The sequence below is a fragment of the Marmota marmota genome, unplaced genomic scaffold (genome assembly GCF_001458135.2).
Source record: "Marmota marmota marmota unplaced genomic scaffold, marMar, whole genome shotgun sequence".
Classification (NCBI taxonomy): domain Eukaryota; kingdom Metazoa; phylum Chordata; class Mammalia; order Rodentia; family Sciuridae; genus Marmota; species Marmota marmota.
This window is the reverse complement of record NW_025999913.1, coordinates 4,111,680-4,120,459: the sequence shown is the minus strand read 5'-3', so window position 1 is coordinate 4,120,459 and position 8,780 is coordinate 4,111,680.

Genomic DNA, 8,780 nt, shown 5'->3' with positions numbered 1-8,780 from the left:
AAAGCAAAGGTAGGAAGTAGCACTGCAGTGGAGGAAAGGAAGGGACCAAAGAGAGGTGAAGCCGGCTTACCTGTGCCTGTACACGTCCACACAGAGGAGAACGCCCCCACCTAGCCTGCGACCCCCAGCATGGAGACCCCAGGAAGTGCCCCCGCCACACCTACTCAGAATCCCAGGCAGATGGCCCAGGAACTTGCATTTTGAAAGACACTGTAAAGTGAATTCAAAGATCCAGACAGCCTGGGGGACAGGGGGAACCCGGATCCCAACCTGTGTCCAGTAACTAACTGTCACACTTCCTTGTACACCAGAGCCACCTGGAGGGGCTTGTCGAAACTGCTGGGCTACAATCCCAGATTGCTGCTGCTGCTGGCCCAGGGGGTTCTGAGAGGAATCCACACAGACAGGAGGAAGCCCCAGGGCCTCTTCTGAGGAGCCAGGAGAGCGGCGCTATTAGGAGCCCTTAGATTTGACAGATGTACCTTTCTTACGGGCGCACCCAACCTAGGTTCTAAGCCCTCCCCTCCATACAGAAGGTGCTCTGGACATGGAGCCTTGCCCAGTGCCCTGGATCTGAAGGAGGGTGAGCCTGGGTCCTTGGTTTCTTGGGGCATCTGGGGCCCCTTACTCCAGGTGATGCCCTCCCAAGCTGCCCTATAGAGGTCATGACTCTGAGGCCACTCAGCACGTCTGGGGATCCAAACAAGCCTAGCTTCCTGCAAACTGTAGGGACTGCTGTTCATTCTTGGGCCGGTCACTGCCTGGATCCACAGCCCACAAGAGCTGAAATAAAGCCCCACTTGAAGTGGTAAGTCTGTGGGTACTGGCGCCCCCTTCCCGCCATCAAGGAGCTGGTACTGTGCCCAAAACAAAAGACACAAGCACACCAGTTGTCAAGTCTCACCTGGCAGGTCTAGCTCCTGGGACTACTCACAGGCCCAACCTGGCCCAGTCAGGGTTCTGGAGGGAGGAAAGCACAGGTTCATTTGAATAGGGACATGGGATGTAGCTGTTAAGGGATTAGAGTAGGCAAGGCCTGGCTGTAGGGGTAAAGAGAAGTCTGAGTCACCTAGGCCAAGAGCTGCAGGGAGCTCCCTCCCCAGGGCCGAGCTCAGCCCTTGCCTGAGAGCACTGCTGGGCCCACATGGGGCCTGCTGGGAGTCTGTCTCTAGGGTGTCAGGTGGCTGATTGTGCAAGGGACAGCACCTTCCTGCAGGAAATAGGCTGCAACCACTGAGGAGGGGTGCAGGGGGAGGCGCTGGGCACAGCAGGGCCTGGTGCTGGGGCATCCACGTGCGGTGCCAGAGTGGACCAAGCTGGCGCACGAGAACCTTCCTCTTGCAGTGTCTCGCCACTGTCCACCGGAAGGGAAAATATCCAGAGGAGCTGGATCCATTGTCTCAGAGCAGACAATGAAGTGTGTGAACTTGGAGCCACTTGACAATTGAAAAGGCAGCACGATTCCCAAAGATTGGCTCTTCACTCGGGAGGCCAGGACGTGGGAGTTGTCAAAGCTAATCTTGGAGCCCAACTCAAGGGCTCCCCTGTCAAGTCCCTTAACACTCTAGACACCAAATGACTTGCTCAAGGTCATACAGCTGGGTGGAGTCGTGAGCAACTATAGCTTGCTTTCCACAGCCCCCTGCTCTGTCTCTCAGGAAGGGCTTTTGTCATTAAATTGGGCAAGGAGACTGATAGTACCCACTTTACAAATGGGCACCCGGAGCTGAAAACCCTGTTTGTTTGTTTATTCTGGTACCAGAGATGGAACCCAGGAACACTTTACCACTGAGCCGTATCCCTGGTCTTTTTTTTTTTTTTTTTTTTTGAGTTTTGAGACAGAGTCTTGCCAAGTTGCTTAGGACCTTCCTGAGTTGCTGAGGTTGGCCTCAAACTTGAGATCCTCCTGCCTCAGCTTCCTGAGTTGCTAGGATTACAGGTGCGCACCATTTCACCTGGCCAAAAAACAACAACAAAAAACATTTAAAATGAATAATCCCAGCAGAGGAGAGCTCACAGCACAGGTATCTAGTATGAGGACAGGGAGTTTCCTGACATTCCAACAAATAAAAACAGAACCCTTTCTCCTTCCTTTGAAATCTGTGAACTCTTTAAGTGAAATGTGAGGAGCAGACAGTGTAAGTGATATACCCCCTTCTACACTCAGTGTAGCCATTGGAGGTACCTAGCAAAGACTGGTTGCTTTGATTCATAACTTGGCTGGCACAGTCCTTGGGTCTTGTCCCATGTGTTCCCTTCCTGGAACATTTCATAGTAGAGGTGGTAACAGTCCCTAACACCTGTGTATCTCACCCTCAGCTTTTTGCTTTACAAGAAGCAGCCCACAAGACTCCAGAATGAAGAAACTCTTCCTCAATACACACATTCAGAAAACCAAACTGGGGCGGTGTATCAGTCAGCCACACTGCCCTGTAACAAGGTGCTGCAGATTGAGAGACACCACACATTTATCTTCTCGGTTCTGGTGATGGAGGCGTGGGCAGGGCTGATTTCTCTTGGCCTCTCTCCTGGACCAGAAGACACCTGCTTTCTCCCTGTGTCCTCACATGGTCTTTTCTCTGTGTCTGTATCCTAATCTCTTCTTATAAGGACACCAGTAATATTGTGACATCATATTGTGACACTAGGGACCATCCATATGAGCTCATTTTAATATCTACCTCTTCAAAGACCTCTCTCCAGACACAGTCACATTTGGAGGTACTGTGGGTTAGGACTTCAACAAACAAACTGGGCAGGGGAGACACAATTCAGTCCTAAACAGACAGTATTTTCTTTGTTATAAAAACTTGACTTTTTTTTCTTCCCTTTTTGCAGTGCTGGGGACGGAACTTTGCAGATGCTAGGCAAATGCTCCTCCTCTGAGCTATATCTCCAGCCCATAAACTTGAATTTATATATAGTTTAGGGCTTTGAATAATTTAAGAGATACCATCTCTGGTTTAATCTGCCCTTCCTAACATCATGATCCAATTCATTTTGTATTCAAATAAACATGAGATGTGTAGTCTTTCACATTTGAAAATATGTGAAATCCCTTCCACATTTGGAATTCCAAGCCAGTTCTTGGTGGGCCACTCTCTAGTATCAATAAAAAGTTGAGGGCTGGGGATGTGGCTCAAGCGGTAGCGCGCTCGCCTGGCATGCGTGCGGCCCGGGTTCGATCCTTAGCACCACATACAAACAAAGATGTTGTGTCCGCCAAATACTAAAAAACAAATATTAAAATTCTCTCTCTCCCTCTATCTCACTCTTTCTTTAAAATAAATAAATAAATAAAAATAAAAAGTTGTACTCAGAACTGAGCCCAAGGGTTTGAGGCCATCCCGGGCAACATAGCAATATTGCCCTTGAAAAAACTTTAAACAAATAAACAAACACCAAACATTGAACTCAGCACCTGGCATGTGGGGTGATAATGTAGAGGATCGTGTGCAACGACCCTGGGACACAAAATGAACTGTCATGGACCAACATTCCCCGCGCATCTGCTGGTGACTTGAGCCCACTGAGGGTCTGACGCCAGAGGGAGAAGGGCTGGCGCCACCTTGTGGAGAGATGAGGAATGTTCCGCTGAAGCCAGTGACACGTCCACAGAGCGATTCCAGGAATCACCAACAGAGGGCGCCAACATCAGGCGTCACATCAAGCTGGTCACACCCCCAACTGCAGCGTGGGTTCCCCTGTTCCACACTTCCCCTGACCTTTAGAAAAGGACGAATTCGAGCCTGACATCGCCTTTGCGGATGATAATTTTGCAAAACGGGTAAACTCATTTAGATAGGTTAAGTTAGGGAGACCATGAATCCTTAAAAAATAAGTAAAAACTAAGACTTTTCTTTTCCCAGCTTTGTAAGATGATGATGGATGACATTGTTGGAGTCATCTCTTTTAACAGGGCTGCATGGTCCCCATTCATCCCTGGAAATAGGAGACAGAGGGTCTATCTTAGTGAAGTCTAACCTGCCCCGTGGGGGCCTAGAATGCTCCCAGGTGACATGAACAGCCAGGACAGGGGACCCCCCCCCCCTTGGAGGAAAAGCAATTGGGACATCAGAGCTGCAGAACACCTCTGTGAGGTGCAAGGGAAGTCTCTGTTGGAAACTTGCAGATCCACTGGGCTCCGGGAAAAACAAAACAAAACAAAAAAGCCGTCACCCACCACACCGGCCTGCTTTGAGCATGAGCCCAAACCTGCTGTCCCCACCCACTGTCCAGACCACACTCCGTCCTGTAAGGACTGGGCTCTGTCCCAGTCTATGAAAAGTCCGAGCTGCTAAAATAGATAAGGTGCTAAGTTTGGGGAGTGGGACGCAGGAAAGAATAATTGTGCCTTTGTGGTCTGTCGGGCTGTCTCTCTAGCGGGAGTCACAGTGCTTAAATATGTGAATAAAGACAACTGTGCTCCAGGGTGTGGGGAGCGCCAAGTACGAGAACTGCAGAGGCTGAGGAGTCAGGGAGGGCCTTCGGGAGGCCGTGAGGAGACCCAAAAGGCAGAGCCAGATTTGGGACAACAGGGAGAACTCAGAAGAGGGCTAAAGAGGGGACAGGTGTGCTCACACATGTCTGGGAGTGTCAGCCAGCTGGGGCCCAGGGTCCACTGAGGGTGGGCATCCTGGGCACGGCTTGTGGAGTCGGGCTGGCCTGAGGTGTGGTCTCAGGCATGGCTGAACTGGGTGTGGTCATTCAGGCGCGTGGTCCATCAGGAGACAGGGTGAGTTGGGCCAGGTTTGGAGGGGACCCTGGAGGTTGGTCATGGAATACACGCGAGTGAGGAGGTGTTTGAGGAGGATCACTGGGTGTGAACCGGCTTCAGTGTGTCCTGGGGTCCTGTGGTGACTGTGGGTGCAGTTCCGAATCCCCTGCCCCCTGCACTCCGAGTGGCCTCAATATGGACTAGACAGACTTCTCTAGGGACAAGAGAATGTGCCCATTGTTTCCTGCTGCTTCTGGTGGCTGGGCAGGCAGGACACAGGCCCTGTGTTGCTCTGCCCCCCTGAGGCCCCCGAGGAAGCTGTTTCAGATCCCATTTTCCACTGAGGCAGGACCGGGGTGAGGCCACAGATGAAATCACTCTCAGGGCCCTGGGGCTGGTTGACTCTGTCCTCAGCGAGGCCCATGGGTGGAGATCAAGAGGCGTCCTTGAGACCTTCTCCCCCTGCTCCAGCTCCCTGGAGCTCTCTGTCCTGGGTCCCAGTCGTCTGCCCCTCTGGAGGCAGCTGGCTTTCTCATGAGTCTCCCTTTTCTGGAAACATCCAAATACCCAGAAGCCCTGTCCGGAGACCTAGCAAGGCTGATCAGAGGCGCTTGCCCAGGGATCCCCAAAGCGACAGGAAAGACCCAGAGCCCCGGCTGTGCCACCCTGCAGAGAGAAGGGCCTGGCCCCAGCCTGCGCCTCGTCTTACTTATCGTGTACTTAGCAGGGTCTTTCTGTTGTTCAAAGGAGCCTCAGCAGTTACCGGGTTTTCCTCTGCTCTCCAGCCCCGCTCTGCCTTTGGCCTGCATCTCATTAGGGGGGCCACTGAGGTGGCTAAGCTGGGTCAACATCGGGGTGAGCTGCTGGGGCCATCATCACTGCCCCGCGGGGGACCCTCCGTGACCAGGAAAGCGATGTGAAGACAGGAGCCGGTGGAGGCCAGCACTAGCCCTGGAACATCTGGATCTGTATGTGTGGAGGTCACCGTTTCTGGACTTTTCCATGGTGTAGGCCAGCACACTCTCAGGTTGGGTCTGAGAAGCTGGTCTGAGTGGGGTTTTGTTACTGGCTAGCAAAGGCTTCCAGGAGGCATGTCCAGCCACACGGAGCCTGCAGTCTCCTGACCCATCTACCTGCCATCTCCCTTCCCGGGCTGCCCACGCACCATCTGCTCCCGTGCCAGGCTACAAGGCTGATGTGTGGATGGACCCATGTCTCCACCCTCCTTCACCCAGCAGGGCCCCACATGACTCTGCCACTTCCAACCCGCACTCCCTCCTGCCTGGAGGGCTTTGATCACTGGCTTCCTGTCTCATGCTGATGAAAGAACATTCTAGAGCTCAGCGATCAGATGGGCTCAAGAACCTTCGCGACTCCTGCCTTGAGCCAGAAAGAACTCGTGTGTTCAGAGCCCTCCCGACTCACCGACCCAAGCCCCAGGTGCTGTGAGGGTCAGGCAGCGCCACCCCACTTCCAGCCACAGCTCACACCACCATGACCAGTCCCTCTCTGAGCCCTGCTCCAGTCCCTGGCCCCAGACCCTCCAGGCGCCTCTCCCCATGAACCTGGGCTGAGTCCCTGCCAGCGGTGCCTTTCCCCTCTGACACCTCACACGCTGGGCTTGTGGCCCCATGGAGCAATGTCCCTGTGTCCCAGGGTCACCTGCCGCACATTTCCTCTTCTGAGCTTCTGGAGGCCAGAGTCTGTTCCTCACCTTGGATCTGCTTCCAGGCTGAGCTTGGTACCTGCGCAGGTCGGGGCTCAGCGGACACGTGCTGTAGGTGAAGGGACAGAAGCCCAGACCGTGACACCTCCGGCTCCCCAGCTTGCGTCTGCCCCGCTGGCCTCTTACCAGGGGGTTCCAGGATGCCCCAGAGCCCTGTTTCTCACCCGCGCCATCCAGGCCACTCACAGGGCCCCCTGACTCCATCTTCCCCTCCCTCCCTCCCTCACAGGCAGCTGTGGGTTCACTCTGCCATTTTCCAGCAAGATGCGAACCTTGGAGAATCAGGACTTTGGTGTAACTTGGGTGGAGGGGTCAGCTAGGAAAGCAAGGCAGGTGGGAACATTCCAGAGGACAAGGGCAAGACAGGGGTGGCGAAGCTCTGCTCCCTGCCTGGCTCCTTTGGGGATCTCCTGTCTGGGGCCAGAGGAAGGGTCCCCTTGGGTGAGTATGGCAGGGCAGGGGTGTGGGGGCTGCGGGGGGCTGAGCTCAGAGCCAGGGAACCCAGTGCCTGCCACCCAGCAGCCCCACGGAGCCCCGGGGCAGGGCGTGGCCCAGGGTTTGTGTGAAGTGACCTGGAAACCAAGTCCAATCACACGTGCCAGCCCGACGGCACCTCCTCAGTTCTGTTCATGAAGCTGGTGGCTGTTTCAGGGAAGCCGTCCCCAGAGCCAGGGACGAGCAGGAGGACAGGCACCCCCGAGGACATTAATGACCAGGAAACAAAGCATCCTGGGTTCTGAACAGGTGAGGGCCTCAGAGACAGGAGAATGCAGGGGTGCCAGGTGAACAGCAGGGAGACCAAATAGGACAAGGATCTCAGCAGGGGAGCTCCGAGCTGAGAACAGGATTGGCTTCCTGCAGTGTGACCTGCTCTATTGCCCAGGAAGCCCAGGCTGGGAAGGGGCCCTGTGCCTGAAGTGCAAGGCTTCAAGGGCGCCATCTTGAAATCCTCAATGGATGTTATCTTTGAACTGGGCTTGGTAAGCAGAGTTTGATGGACAACGGAATGTGCACAGAGGCTTGGAACTTTAGCTCACATGTGGTCCTGCCTCCCTGGAATGGGTCTGGGGTGCCCACTCTCTCAACCTTGCCTGGTGATTGCAGGCCCCTTGGTCCCTGGTGGAGACCTGGGCATGGATGTCGGGAGCATCAGGTATGGGTATGGGTGAGCCCCTAAGCACCTGTGGGCATTTGCCTGTGGCTTCCCCGTGCTTGTGTGGTCTTACAAATTAAAAATACCAGGACTTTTGAGAGAGAAATATAGACCAAGGGAAAGGTTGTTCTCCTGCCTTTTTGGAACAGAGCTTCACACATTCATTTTGTATCAGGTCCTGCACATTATGTAGCCAGCCCTGGCTGATGGACTATCAGAAGTGAGGGTGGCCCAGCATCCCAAGAAGTTGGGTCAGGTGGAGTCACGTGCTCCTGGAGTTGATGCTGAAGTTGAGTCCAGCCCCAGCTTCTTAGAAACAATCAAGAACGTGAAGAGAGAGCCTACAGAATGGGAGAAAATCTTATCTCCTGCAGCTCAGGTAGAGCATTAATCTCCAGGATATATAAAGAGCTCAAAAAACTTAACACCAATAACCCAATAACCCAATCAGTGGGCAAAGGAATTGAGCAGGGAAGAAGAAATAAGAATGGTCAGCGAATATATGAAAAAATGTCCAACATCACTAGCAGTTAGAGAAATGCAAATTAAAACTACACTGAGATTTCATCTCACTCCAATCAGAATGGCAATTACCAAGAATTAAAGTAACAATAAATGTTGGTGAGGATGTGGAGGAAACAGTATATTCTTATATTGCTGGTGAGACGGCAAATTGGTACAACTGCTCTGGAAAGCTGTATAGAGATTCCTCAGAAAACTTGGAATGGAACCACCATTTGACCCAGTTATTCTGTTCCTCGGCATATACCCAAAGGACTTAAAATCAGCATACTACAGTGACACAGCCACCTCAATATTTATAGCAGCTCAATTCACAATAGCTAAGCTATGGAACCAACCTACATGCCCTACAACAGATTAATGGATAAATATTACTCAGCCTTAAAGAAGAATGAAATCATGGCATTTTTTAGTAAATGGATGGAGCCTGGAGAATATCATGGTAAGTGAAATAAGCCAGTTCCAAAAAACCAAAGGCTGAATGTTCTCTCTGATATGTGGATGCTGACCCACAACAAGGGAGGGTAGGGAAGGGAGAATCTAAGTTCACTGGATTAGACAGAGGAATGAAGGGAAAGGGGGGGTCGGGGGATAGGAATAGGGAAGACAGTAGAATGCATCAGACATAACTGTCCTGTCCTTATACATGGTACACGACCAGT